The sequence below is a fragment of the Psammomys obesus genome, unplaced genomic scaffold (assembly GCF_907164565.1).
Source record: "Psammomys obesus unplaced genomic scaffold, mPsaObe1.curated_primary_1811, whole genome shotgun sequence".
NCBI classification, from domain to species: domain Eukaryota; kingdom Metazoa; phylum Chordata; class Mammalia; order Rodentia; family Muridae; genus Psammomys; species Psammomys obesus.
Window position 1 is genome coordinate 14,976,122 of NW_026585894.1, and position 15,199 is coordinate 14,991,320.

At 39.6% G+C, this 15,199-nt stretch overlaps 1 pseudogene; it reads right to left on the reverse strand.

Moving 5' to 3' along the window:
- Positions 1-13,486: 13,486 nt before the first annotated feature.
- LOC129671033 (40S ribosomal protein S29-like) lies at positions 13,487-13,643 on the reverse strand (annotated as a pseudogene).
- Between the last annotated feature and the right edge of the window lie 1,556 nt (positions 13,644-15,199).

Below are 15,199 nucleotides of genomic sequence, written 5' to 3' on the forward strand. Positions count from 1 at the left end.
AAATGACAAAAAACCTACACCCACATGGAAACTAAACAACTAGCTACTCAGAGAGCTGAGTCAGGGAAGAAATAAAGAAATAAATTAAAGACTTCCTAGAATTCAATGAAAATGAAGGCCCATCATACACACACTAATGAGACACAATAAAAGCAGTGCTAAGAGGAACGTTCATAACACTGCCTTCAAAAAGAAATTTGAAACATCTCATACAAGCAACTTAAAGGCTCAACTGAAAGCCCTAGAAATAAAAGAAGCAGACACTCTCAAGAAGAGTAGATGGCTGAAAATAATTAAAATCAAGGCTGAAATCAATAAAGTAGAAACAAAAAGAACAATTCAAAGAATCAATGAAACCAAGAGCTGTTTCTTTGAGAAAATCAACAAGATAGACAAATCCTTAGCCAAACTAACTAAAAGGCAGAGGGACACCATCCAAATCAACAAAATCAGAAATGAAAAGGGGGACATAACAACAGACACTGGGGAAAACCAAGGAATCATTGGGTCCTACATCAAAAGCCTATGTGGAACAAAATTTGAAAATATAAAATTAAATGTAAAATTTTCTTGATAGATTCCATTTACCAAAGCTGAATTAAGATCAGGTAAATAAATTAAATAGTTATATATCCCCTAAAGTAATAGAAACTGTCATCAAAAGTCTCCCATCCCCCCCCAAAAAAAAAGCCCAGTGCCAGATGGTTTCGGTGCAGAATTCTACCAGACCTTCAAAGAAGAGATAGCACCAATATTCTCCAAACTATTCCACAAAATAGAAACAGAAGGAACACTACCAAATTCATTCTATGAAGCCACAGTCACCTTGATACCCAAAACTCATGAATACCCAACAAAAAAAGAGAGAATTTCAGGTCAATCTGTCTTTTGAACATGTATGCAAAAATACTCAACAAATTACTTGCAAACCGAATACAAGAACACATCAAAGATATCATCCAATATGAGAAAGTAGGCTTCATTCCAGGTATGGAGGGGTGGTTCAAATATACATAAATCCATGAATTTAATCCACCACATAAAAAAAACTGAAAAAAAAACTGAAAGAAAAGAAATACATGATAATCTCCTTAGATGTTGAAAAAGAATTTGATAAAATCCAACACTTTTTTTTGTTTAAAGTCCTTGTGAGATCAGGGATACACAGCACTTACCTAAACACAGTAAAGGCAATATACAACAAACCTATAGACAACATCAAACTAAATGGAGAATGTGGAGGCACTCCTCAAAGATTCACACAGCCAGTAAATAGCAGAGCTAGAAGGCAAACCAGGGCTATGCAATTCCAGAATATGTTTTCTTGATGCCAGTAATATAGATAGGTAGGCCATTTGCCCTTTATTGCTCTCTCTCTCTCTCTCTCTCTCTCTCTCTCTCTCTCTCTCTCTTTGCATTTCTCCTCTTCCTCTGTGAGAGCTTTTCCTCTCTTCCCAGCTTTTGTTCCCCATCTGCATGTTGACTTCCCTGGTCCCATTCCTTGAACCAGTGCACCTATCCAAGAGCTGGCACCAGTAAACATGCCTTTATATTTAATTTTGCTTGAACTGGCTCATTTTGTTGGTGGATTATACCTATCAGTCTCTTCTAGAGATTGCTTTCTTTAACATTTGTATTAAAATAACTATACTATATTCACTGATGGATGCTCAAGTCAATCTGGAACATCAAAAGATTTGCAGTAACAACAGCTGTAGATTTACTGTGTGGCTAGTGTGGGTAAGATTGTGTGCTTCAAAGTGCTTCACGTGTACCCATGGAAAGAAAGATCGCCTTCCATTTTGTAAAATCAATGGAGGTGGGCGGCAACTTGCCTAGAACTTAACAAAGTGAGTCTAGTAGGTAAATTACATGCCCCAGTCAGACCCTGGTTTAGCTCAAAATAAAGCCATGGTTGATGGTTAAGAGCTAGAAAGGTTCAAACTGCTAGACACCAGAAAGCGGGAAAGCACGATTCCTTGGTAAGATAGACAGAACGCTGCAAATGGTAAATGAGTGACATGGGAGATCTGCCAAGGAACTTGGAGTGACATTCTTAATTGCAAAGTGTTTATTTTCCTACAACTCTCCATAAACCTCGATAAGATTTTATACACAACAGGCTTCATGAACTATTGCTTCCTTTCTACTATCTGAAGCATGTTGTAGAATTAAAGAGTGGAACTTTTATGCTCAGAGGTTTTCATTTTTGTTTTGTGTTCACTGGTCATATTAAAAATCCCAGGAATTCAGGGTTGGGAAAAGCCAGGAACAAAGATAATACATCACTTGTAAACTTCCACCTTAAAAATGTAGAGAAGTCTCATGGAGAAGGAATGACAGTTTGAGCAAATATACTCTGAGTCTTTCAGAGCAATGGGGTAGCGTTTAGTTGGTCGGGTAGCCACCTAACATACTCAAAGCCCTGGGCTTGAGTCCTAGTATCACGTAAACTGAGCATGGTGGTACATGTCTATAATACCTGGGAGGTAGAAGTAGGAGGAACAGAAAGTCAAAGCCATCCGCAGCTACACACACAGTTTCAAGGAACACAACAAACTCTTTCAAAAAAAGAAAAGTATTTCACTATGTGACATGCATTCCACAAGCAGTGTCTCACCGATTTCTCCCAACAGCCCAGTGAGGTATGTTATATAGCCTTCTTTAGGTCTAAGAAAACAGCCAATAGAAACTCAGAGGTGTCAAAGCCATCCAGCTTATCATTCTGCCTTTCCAATGGTACAGTTATCATTGTAGATCGGTCACTTTGACCTAACGACCCAAACTGCCCCCTGAAAAGAACTGCCAGTTGGTGTGGTGGGAATGGACTTGATACAATTCATTTTCTATTTCTAGATTTTGCTCAGAGGCCCATCTACAGATCCTAGATAGATAACCCTAGATGAAGACAGCAGTCTAAGAATGCTCAGGCTTTTTGTGGGCTCACTGTGGGTACCACAGAACCATCCATACACTGAAACCATGGCTGGGTGCCACAGAGCTCTCACTCATACTATGGCCTACTGCTCTTAGGAAAAGAGATGGTTCCACCACCATGCATGTCTAATTATCACTCAGTCTTTTAACTCATAATTCTTATTCAGTCTTAAACAATGCCCTAAATGCCCCGAAAGCAGCGTCTTACCCATGTGTCATTGCCTCCTCCTAAGTGAGACACTCTGTGATTGAAAAGAGCCAGTATGGACTTTGCTTATCACCACTGTCTGGGGAGCATAGGGTTCAGCAGGTGTTGGTTGCATGTAGTTGCAGCTGATCCTGGGCAAGGATGGTGACCACCCAAGTTTGGCTGCAACCAAGGGGTCCTGAGGCTCAGAGAATTCTGAGAATTGCAGCAGAAGTCAGTGAGGCCCATTCATACTGTTTTCTGTCCACATTCCTCTTTCTTGAGTGGGAACCAAAAGAGAGGTGGTGATGGAGGACAAACTGGTTTTATTTATTGTTTTTATTTTGTTTTTATACTGCATCGACCTCATTCTCTGAAATCAGCTCTTCAGCCTAAAAGGGCAAAGCTACCTTAAATACAAAGTCAGCCTGGTATAGCCAAGTGTCATTATATTAATATGCAAAGCTACCAGTCAGCTAATCTCCACAAACCATTTGTTTCCTTAATTGCCCTCTAGGGCAAAAGTGAAAAAAAAATAGAGAAGATGAATAATAATTGTATCTAATTCACCCTTCCTGTTCTCCCCAGTTCCACTTATTGCTGTAGTCATGAAGCAGGCAATTTTCAGCTTAACTGTCTAACCACTCCTCATCAGTTCCCACTCCAGCGGCCCTCACTCACATCAGACTTAGTCTTTCAGGATCTGGGTCCTGCCCATTGACCCCACTCAGAGCAATACCTTGGGCTCTGACTCTCAAAACGGACTCCACAGAGTAAGGGCAGTAAGGAATCTCTCGTCGGAGAGGAAAATCATCAGCTTCTGCTTACTGGCTCTAAGAGACACTTTATTTGTGTATCCTGGCTCTCCTACTTCCCCAGTGTATGGCTCTGGGTGGGTCAATTGACTTCTTTAGGTTACAAAAGTCTCCTTAGGAAAAGTGGGGCAGAGTCAATGCAGGGGTGTAGTAACACCTGCTACAGAGAACTGCAAGGGTTTAATTAGACCTTGTCCCAGCCTCTAAGAACATGAAAGATTTGGCTGTTGGTAGCCTGAGCTGCTATCACATATCAGGTAGCTAGAATCAGGTTCCCCTTTCCCATTCACTGACCAACAACATCCCAGGAAGCAGGAGAGATGGAAGTGTTTCACATGACTATTTGAATAGCTAGAAAAAAACTGGGGAACAAATGAATATGGTGATTCCCACGAACGATCCCTTTAAAGCCTTATTATTTCTCATCTTGTTTCAAAACTTCCTTTTCTCTAATCAACCACGACCTCTCAGTAACCAAGACCTTCAAGAAGCTGTTTGTTTGTATCCTACAGTATCAATGTTTGTTGCAACAAAATAGACAAAAGCAAAAATAAAGACTAGCCCATCATTTGATATTTTCCGGTACAGACTTGGGGGGCAGCTGTGTCTAAGAAATGGAGCTTCAGATGTGCTAATATATCCCAAACATTAGGTGTGACCATGCACAAACCCAAAAACTTGATAGAAGGAAAGGTTAGTGGAATACCTTCTCTGGACATCTATGGATTCTCATGAAGGCTTGTCAAATTCTATTTCTTTTTAAAGATTTATTTATTCATTTATTATTTTTATGAGTATGTGCATGCCTTTGTGAGTTTTATTTGTAACACATGTATGCAGGAGCTCTCAGTGGCTTGAAAGGTGTTAGATCCCCTGGAACTTGAGTTACAAGCCTTTATTAGCTGATTTGTGAGTGCTAGGAACCAAGCCCATGTTCTCTGCAAAAGCAGAAAATGCCTTTAAACCACTGAGTATTGTTTCAACCTCAAAAATTCTATTTCAAAGACTAGAAGACTTTCATGGCTAAAGAGAAATCTTCCCAGACAGCGCTGTAGTGCACACCTGTAACCCCAGTACTCGGGATGGCAGAGGTGGGTGGATCCTTGTGAGTTTGAGGCCAGCCTGGTCTACAAAGTGAGTCCAGGACAGCCAAGACTACACAGAGAAACCCTGTCTCAAATAAATAAACAAATAAATAAATAAATAAATAATGAAAAAATAAAACAAAAAAAACAGAGAGAGAGACACACACACAGAGATAGACACACATACACATGCACACGTGCACAGAAAGAGACAGAGAGAGAGACAGAGAAAACTCCCTCATAAAATCATGACAGTGTCCATTGCTAGACTCGACAGGAGGGTAGATACTAGTGCTCATGTCGCTAAGGGTGTGATAAAGATTAAACAATATTGTGTTCTCAAAAAAGGTGGATTTCCTGCATTTTGCTCAACTTTTTCTCTAGGAAGGTCTTGAGGGAAGTCTCTACTTACTTGCCTTGGAATCAGCATCGAGCTGAATAATGCAGGTGAATGGCTTAACTCTAGTTACAGTTTCCCTGTCTGTAAATGTAGGCTGAAACCAAGAGCTGCTTCACAGGGTTGGAAGACATAAAAAGGCAATTCTTACTGAGATCTCACTGAAGTATGCAAACACTCTATGAGTGTCTGCTTACAATAAGCCTTGCTATTTGTTCACATATTCTTTGGAACTTGTTTTACAGAATTCCAAGTATATTTGCTTTCATTTTCAGTAACTTTCTGAGACCTCCCTATCATTCTTTTTATCTGCCATTGTGCGTATTCTAGCTCTGAGGCACAAACAAGTGAATCTCACATTTTCTGGGCCTCATGGTCCTTCCTGCCTTGAAGGTCACCATCAGCACTGGTGCTTTGCCTGCCATTGCAGATGATGCTACGGATATCTTGATAACCCTGAAGAACAGGGTTAAAACGCATTGGGTTTCATTATTGATGCTCAGGAAGCCAGCTTAATTACAGTTTTAAATGATGCGCATGTACATACAACTTCTGTATTAGCTGCCACCTCCTTGAGTGCTCTTTAGTACGTAATAAACATTATCTCTCACTGAAGCGGAGATCTGATTTCTCATCTTGAACACACTGTGATCATTTGCAAACCTCTGACTCCACTGACATAAAAAGGCTCATCTGAGACCATGTGATTGAGGACTGTATGTTCTTGTACTCTGCTTCCAAGACAGGAGGGAAGGATAGCTTCAAGACCATCAACTCCAAAGTGAGTAGCAAAGTAACTCTTCTGATGGAGGCATCCGATGTTCTGAAAGTCATTTGTGCAAGAATGGGATGGAGTCTTTGCTCTGCTACACACAGGCTGCTATAATGGTAAGTCTGGATGAATTTCACGTCCACTTTGAGGTGAACATATTCCTGTTTTGATAATTCTACATTGTCATTCTTGTCCACAGAGCAATACTAATTACGTCCTGTCCTTGATTAAAGATACCTGTTGGCAGGAAACTCACCCCCCATCTTCCAAGTCCATTAAACAAATATGAAAATACAGAGAAATTTGTGGTTTCTGCTATAGGCTATCAGAGTCCTTGGTGTTTTGTGAAAAGCCTACATGGTGGTTTTAAATTTATGTAACAAAGAATTAATTATTTTATTTTAAACTGTTCATTCAGTATCATTTCACAGAGATACACCTGCCTCTGTCTCCTAAGTGCTAGAGTTAAAGGCATGCCCATACTTTCTTGATTACTACATTCTTCTGGTTTCTTGAAGCTTGAATCTTTCAGTTTTCACCAGGACATTATTTACTCGTTTATTTGTTCTTTTATCTACTCAAGGTTCCTGTAGATTCCATGTTAATTTTAGGATGAGTGCTTCAGTTTTTTTTTTTTAAAGACCATTGTGATTTTCACAGGTCTTGCATGAATCTGTTGATCACATTGAGAAGCATTCCTACTAAACAATATTAAGTAATCCAGTCTCTAAATACAGGACAGCTCTCTACCTATTTAGGCATTCAAAAACTAAAGGAAGGATGCTGAGGCCATATTGTGACAAGCTGAAGTAATCAGCTGGGCCGGGATTGGCACTTTCTCAGATCACCACAAGTTGAGCTTAGCACATGCTGTCAACAGGAGTAAACAAACTCTCCAGTTTACAGATGAAGAAAAGACTCTCCAAAATCGGAGGGAAGGGGTGTCTCTGGAAGACTGTTAGTTTCACACTCAATGGATGTCAGCTGTCTTCATGATTCATTTCACAGTCTTGTCCATTAAAGCTCACCTCTGGTAAGATCCATAGTAAGAACATCAATGCGCTTCTTCATGGAAGACATAGACCATTTCGTAACTGTAGTTATAGTTAGCAAATTAGACCATGCCTCCAAAAGATCTAATGAAGAATGTAACAATTCATTCCCTTGATCCATTTCTGTGAAGTATTGTGTGTAGCAAACTGGACTTGGCAGTAGAAGCAATTTTGTCCCCAGGATCTTCTGTTCCTCCAAGTCTCAGAAGCAGCATCTTCTGAACTAGATATTAAAAGTCTCAGGTTTGAACCCCACTTCTTCTGCTTATCTTATACTCTGACCTTTCAGAAAATATTGGCATTCCTTAAGATTGCAGATTTGTCTGCTGAATGTCTATGGAGACATTGTTCTGTTAAGAGGCATATAAGAAGTTCTTAGGAGACAGAATTTTAGAAATCATTACTGTCTCCACTAGGAGTCTCAGAAATTTGGGCAAGGCTTTCCTGATTCAGGAGCAGGAGTATACACTAGGAACTGTACCTGTATATGAACCCAGCTCAGATTATAGAACTCTTAGTGGAAGAAATTTAAAACAGAAGAAAGTCTGGATCTTTCTGATCCTCAAGGGGTTGGGAATTGTTGTATAAAAGAATGAAAAGATGATTGGATGTATGGATAAGTAAGCAAAAAAAAATCAAAGCTATAAAGAGGCCAATATTTTGCAATAAAGAGTACCAAAGACCAGGAAGCAAACATGCATACACTGAGTGCCTGTTGCAGGCCATGTACCACCTGAAACTCTGTGGACTCTCTACTCAGATATACCATCAGGTAAAGCTTTGAGTAGCCTGGTTTCGAAACCAAGAGTTATTTAGGGGAACACAAGATGACTATGCCTTACTTTAAGTCTTTTAGAATCTTCAACGCTAAGATGGTAATGGAAAGGTTTAGGGAACAGATAAAAACCAAGAGCTGTTGAGAAAGCACTAATGCAGAAAAGTCAGCAGTCTAGAATCATTGTCTTATCATTACAAACAACAGAGTTAGACAGATATTTTTTTGGAGCAGGGCATTTCTTTCTTAGTCCATTGATACCTCTGACCAAGGTGGGGTATATATAAGGTTAGCTTACATTTCTGTAGGGTGGACCATGATAGCATCTTCTTAGAGGTGTCAAGTTTGTTTATCATTCCCCACTGTGTATCTAGGATTGAAGGGCTTGAGGGTAGGACTTTCTATTCACTTACCTCCAAGCCTTCCTACCTGAACAAAAGGTAATAGAAAATTTATGGTCTCTTTCACTCACTGTTTTTGTGATGAAGTAACATACCAAAGCCTCAGTTATTCCTACAGAATGAGGTTTAGAAAATTACCTACTTAGTAATGTGGTTGAGGAGACAGGATATTCACAATATATAATAGTTGTTCAGTAAATGGGGTATCTCTTAGTTAGTTAGTTTTATTTAGTTTAAGGCATTTAGCTTTAGGAAAGCCAGATTGCTAACATCATCCTGGAATCAGAGGGAAAATCTGTTTCCATTGATGAACTTCTCTATTATTTTTATGATTTCTTAACAGAGCATGAGATAGTTACTGGGTAAAGTTTGGTCTGGCCTGCAATTTCAACTCTGCAAGGTTTTCTATGACCAAGAGCAGATAAAGTTCAGAGAACTCAGGCCTGTGTCTTTCTGTGATTTTTAATGTATCATAGAGTGATAGAGAAGATAAAGAAAACAAAGAGTGTTTCCAATAATAGTATTAATATTCCGTCAAAGAGCCTTGCAAATAAAAATATCAGTCATTCTTCCACAAATATTTTTTATTTCCAAGTGATTCCTGGGGTTGTGTATACTCAGTATGGTGGAGGGAGAGAGTTTGTCTCTCTGTCTGTCTGTCTGTCTCTCTCTCTCTCTGTGTATGTATGAAAATACTCTTTACTAATTTATTTTTGTTCCCTCACTGCCCTCCTCTGTGCCCCTTTCTTCTTCCCAAATGCTCTCCCTTTCTACTTTCATGTTACAAGAATTCCATACCCTCCTTTTCCTCCACCTCCCTTAAGAACTCTTCTTCTAAGGTGGAAAGAGTGTAAGAGCCCAGGTGATGGATGACTCTAAGGAAGCAGCATTTTTCAGATGCAAAAAGGCTGACAGACAGTCAAACTCACAGAGACTGTGGAAGCATGCATTAGATCTCCATAATTTCAATCCAGACAAAATCCAGCACAGAAAAGGGGCTGTGAGCATAAAGTCCCACCTCTAAATAAAGTCCCACCTCTAACCAAGAAGCTCTTTGCAATTGATATCTGTTGGATTAGGGGAAAAAAATCACTTTTCTTCAGTGGAGTGACACTGGATATATCAACCAAACTTCAGGGCAGACCAGTAGTATTTGGCCAACAAAAAATATATATTCCATGTTTTTTTTTGTGTGTGTGTTTTCTGTTTTAGTAATTTTTGTGCTGTTGGATTTTTGTTTTTAATTTTCATTTTGTTTTTTGTTTTTTTTCATTTTGACAGAGAATAAACACAGAGTTGGGTGGGTAGGGATGAGAGAGGATCTTAGAGGAGTCACAGGATGGGAAAGAATGTGATCAAAATATATTGTATGAAAATTTTATTTTTAAAATAAACAGAAAAAAACATTTTCCTCTATAGGGAGTGCACCTTTCAAAACAGTACAGTAGCATCATTTTATGGGAAGTTTGATTCTATATTTATAAATAGCATTGATAGGAACAGATGGCCAAGCTAAATATAGGCATGGTGTGCACAAGTGACAGGTTGGTTGCTTGAACTTGCTCATAATAAAAAGGCCTCAGAGGAGAGAAAACAACAATTACCCTTCCATTACTGGGGTAAAACATAACACATCATTGTTCTGATCTTGATGGGAGGCAGCATTGGTGGAGAACATAGGAGAGAAAGTTGACAACCAGACACTCTTAGAACAGATATTTACGAAGTGCCTGCGAAAGCCCAGGCCCTAGTGACTAACCGTGGGCACAGACCCTCACAACAAAAGGTCCTTCTGATTTTAGAGATTTCTTCAGAGTCACTAGCATCTATTGGATCAGCTGAGAATAAGTTGAGCAAGAAAATAGACATATAAGGTAAGAATAGGTTGAATAATCAGGTTATGATGAAAATATAAGAAGTATCCAATGCCGGAGATTGACTAGCCAGAAATACTGTTTTATCTAGAAAGACAGGGAAGGGCTCTGTCAGGAAGAGCCTTGCGCAGAGCTCAGGAATGTAAGGAAAAGTGCCATTCAGCTGACTGGAGGAACAATTTTCCAGCAGAAGGAACACCTGTGGGTACAATGGTCCTGGGATGCCAATAGATCTTGCCAGGACATGAAGAAACCAGGCAAATGGGCTGAACACTAGTTCTCACTGGGACACTAATGTCACCTAGGAAGGTACTTTTAAAATGATGAGTGAATATTTTTTGTTTGTTTAATTCTTCCAATGGTAGGGAAAGCCTATTCAGAGGAGGAGACATGATGGCAGAAAACCACATATTTTATTTTGTTTAGAAATTGTCTTTCTTTACATTGAGGGAATAATTATAAGATATTGGAGGGAAATGTAAATTGGAACCACCATTTAGGTAACAAGTACAGAGGTTCCTCAACATGTTGAAAATAGGACTAGTGTTGATTCATTGATCCATTAATCTCACTTCTGGAACTTAAATCATATGCAAACCCATACTCACAGCAGAATCATTCCCAATAGTCAAATTATGGGCTGACTCTGAATATCTTTCAGAAGATAAATAGATAAGCTATGTGATATTGTGTGGGGTGTGTGTGTGTGTGTGTGTGTGTGTGTGTGTGTGTGTGTGTGTGTTATCCAGGGCCATAAGTATTAATAGTCTTTATCATCAGTTATCAGGTTTGGGGGTATATTTTGTTTTTGCATAATAGTCCATGTTTCCCAGAATGTCTTCTATTTCAAATCTGAAGTCAGAAACGAAGATTTAATCCTATGCAAAGCAAACTGGTCTGCCTAGGCCACACCGGCACTGGCTTGGTGAGTCTGTCTTCCTTGCAATTGCTTCCAATGAGCTCTTTCCTAGGTGTTGGTGGCCAACTTGGGAATGACGGCTTCTTGACTGCTCCTTGATTTCAAGCCGCTGATGGCTGCCTCATCCTGGCTGGTTAATGGAATCCTCTCCTGGGAGTCCCTCTGCAGCTCCACATGCTACATCAATCATCCTGTCATCTTGCCTGTCTTCTTCCATTTTCTGAGCCCCAATTTCTTTCAACAGCCCTATTTTTCTTCCCTCCCTCTAGAATTGCCATCAGATCGCACCAGCAGGCTTGTCATGGAGATTGCCTGCAAAGTAATTCTTGAATGCCACAAACATTATTAAAGTCTATTTTCCATCATGAGCACCTCCAGCCCAGAGGAAGAATGCTGCTCTCAAGTCCATCCAAAAGTAATTTTGAAAGATTTTCCTCTACCTATCGTCCGTGGAACACTAAGAATATTTGCCCATCTCCTTGTTACCTCTTCCAACTACTAGCTCACTTCCAAGGCAGTAACAGATTTGAAGTCTCCCTCTTGAGTCTGTGGGATACACAGCAATAGACAGTAATAAAAGTAAGCCCAAGCCCAGAGGCTAACACAGGAGAAGCTAGATGGTGGGTTGTCTCTCCTCCCTTTCCTTTTACAAGCTAGGGAAACCCAAATTCAAATATGCTGTTTCTATGATTTCAAGTGCACTGGGGTGCCTGGAAAAGTTGCCTGGAACCTGGAGGGAACAGGTAGCAGAGAGGTGGAGGCGGCAACCTCCTTCACTGGCACAGCTCTCTCTATATGTCCATTCTTTGGTGCCAATCCCCAGTGCTTTCTCAGCCCCATGTTTGACAGCTGCACAGCTGCTGGAAAATTAGGCCTCATCATCTCAGAAAATTTGTAAAGAGACATGAAGAACAACTCTCTCCTCCTATTCAGACCACGGTCGAAGGAGTAGATAGAATCATTTGACAGAAAACCAGAGGCAAGAAAGAATAGAATACCAAGCGGGTTCTTCTAGAAGCAGTTTTTTTTGGAAGTTTATTACAGACTCAAACGATCTTAACTTGGAAAAAGGCTTCATAAATATTCTTACCATGACTTATGATGCTAATTTACTGTCTCTGAAAGATAGGAACAACGGCCTGCTGGGCCCTCACTTGATGAATAGAGGTGTTTATTCCTCTGCCCCTCCATCAGGGCCACAAGATGGATTAGCCTATAGTGATCCTACAAGCACAATGAACTACAGCAAAATCAGGCAAGGCAAAGCTTACCACCCTTCAGCTGATCAGGTTGGAGACACAGCATCAGTTCCAAAGAACCTTTAAACCAGTTGACCCTTCTTATTTTTGTTGGGCATGCCTCTCTCCCTGTGGTTTTTCCTGGTCTAAATCCCTTCTTCTGTTTAGCAATTTTTACTGATGGTGTGGAAAAGAAACTGATGGAAAATATTGTATTCTACACATAATAGACTTCTCTCTTTCTCCCCCAAAACTTCATAAGTTCATAGTAAAGTAGAATATTGTTTTGTTTTGCAGTCAGAGGTGATGCTTTGAGTTTTTTTCATGAAACAGGGTATTGCTTCAAACATGTTCCTAACTTTTATTTAGCACCTTTGGCCAAAGAGCTTCAACCCTTCAAAGTACTGCTCAAGTCACCCAGCAGATCCAAACTGGAGGATGGTGGAGGTTGGGGGTAAGGGAGGTGTTTTCTAATGTTAGACTAGGTTTCCTTTAGACTGGCAACCTTTTCTGAGGCTAGGGGCACGAGTAGGGAGGGTGTCTGAATTGCTAAAGAAGAGGGCAGAGGCAAACTGTGCGATGAGGTAAGACAGGGAACATCACTGAGACCAGAGTAATGCCCTGGACACAAAAATCAAGAAGAAGACCACTGTCAGGTGGCCCAGATCAATCCCTTCCACCTGGACTGCTCCCTCAGGTACAGCATTTTTTAAATTTTCATTTCAGACGACAAGTAAGGCAAATATCCACATCAAAGGGAGATGGAGCTATTGCTAGACCATACTGTCCTTGAGAACAAAGTCAGGGCTTGTGTACAACTTTACACTCAATGGCTAGAACTCTGCCTGATCCATACTTTCCCCATGAATAGATGCTTCTAACATAAATAAACTGTGATAAAATGGACAAGAAATATTATGGATATATTATAATTAATCTTTTTGAAGGTCTTCACTTTTTAATTCTTTATGTATAAACACTAGCATGATCAGTTTCACTGGGTAGACAGTCTTGAATAATTGATTAAAGGTGGCTTAGTCCAACCTAATGAAACCTATGTATTTTGCATACTGACAGAAACACTGACCACACATGTTCAGCCCGTATTTCTGGATCAGATTGTGGCGGTTGGAGCAGAGAACCCTGGCAGAACTTCCACGGGTGACTCCAGTAGTGCTGCTGGTGACTCATCTTTCCTTCAGACAGCGAAGGAGGAAAAAGGAATGAACGGGTATTAGTAATTTTTAAAAACTACCCCATTTTCCCTTTTCTATGCTCTAAAATAAAATATTTGAAGAGGAATTGAAGGCATGACACAAAAATGCAATCTTCTTATATTTGATCTACCAAAATAATACAAGTTTAGGTCCAATTTCATGATTGCAGTACCTTGAACATTAGTCATATATTAGGCTTCAAGTAAACACATCTTACATGAGTAAATACAAATGTGATTTCAAAGGACATCTACACTAAGAGAATTACCTTCCAAATTATAGACCCAACACAATGGAGTGGGATAATTAAGACAAACCAAGTTGGTTAAAAATAATACCAACCCACTTTAAACAAGAAAAGGGCAGAATGCATTCTTTATGCTCTCATGAAGTTGCATATGCTCCTTCCCTCCCCAGTCCATCTGTGATCCATTGAGCAAAACGGAAAAATCATTCCAGGAACCATAGTACATTTGAAGGGCCAATGGGGAAAAATTAGCTGTTCTGAGTGAATAGGAAACATCACTGTCTGCTTGTATCTTCATGAACAATAACACTGTTTTCTCAGTATGAAGCCGGGTGTATACTACTTTTATGATCAGGGTAAATGGACTTTTAAAGGAATAATCAAATGAAAGGTGATTTGTTTTCTTCCAAATACAGGTATTTACATACAACCATTTGCTCAGAGCTTCCTCATTCCTCCTCTGTACTGTGGGGCCATCTCAGAGATGGTTTGCATAAGTAATGTATTTGTTTACGAATCTTCAAAGAGTCTCTATTTTTTCTGCCTTCCCACTGAAATCATTAGGGGTCACAACCCTGCAGAAAATATGGGCTGCCATGGTAACACAAAATGTCTGCAGCTAGGCTTAGCGTAATTCCTCTCTAATAGAAAAACAAGGAGCAGTAAATCCCATCTTTGATAAACTGGCTTATTGTTATATGGAGCCTCTACCTGGGAGGTGGCAATCCCCCCGAGTAGCTTAAAATGATACAAATACAATTTGTATCTGGATTGATTTCTCATTTTGCACAAGGACCTCGATAAAATTGTGCCAGGTCAAGTGAAATTCCTTGTCACATTTAAAAATCATTGGCATTGCACTCAGTCAGTCATCTGCTGGGCACGTTTTTCAGATGCTATGTGTCGCTGTGCTAGTGACTGGAACAAAGCAAATCATTTCCCCAAATTACTTTTAATCCCCATAGAGAGCTAGAAATAAAATGCACCAGCTCCATCATTTTGAACTATTCAGTGATGATAACTATTTTATTAGCTTACAGTCTTTGTGTATTGAAAGTTGGGGGAGCCTGCTCAAGGTTAAGAGACACTACTCAGGAGAGAAAAACATTTCATATTGACCTAAAAAGGAAATCATATACAAGAAAAAGCTCTCTCGCTTCTATTTAGGAACCAAAAAAATGTAAAGCAAGAAAAGAAGAGCTGCTACCCAATTATGTTGTTCGGGAAGGAGAATGTTAAAAAAAAAAAAAAAAAAAAAAAAAAAAAAAAAAAAAAAAAAAAAA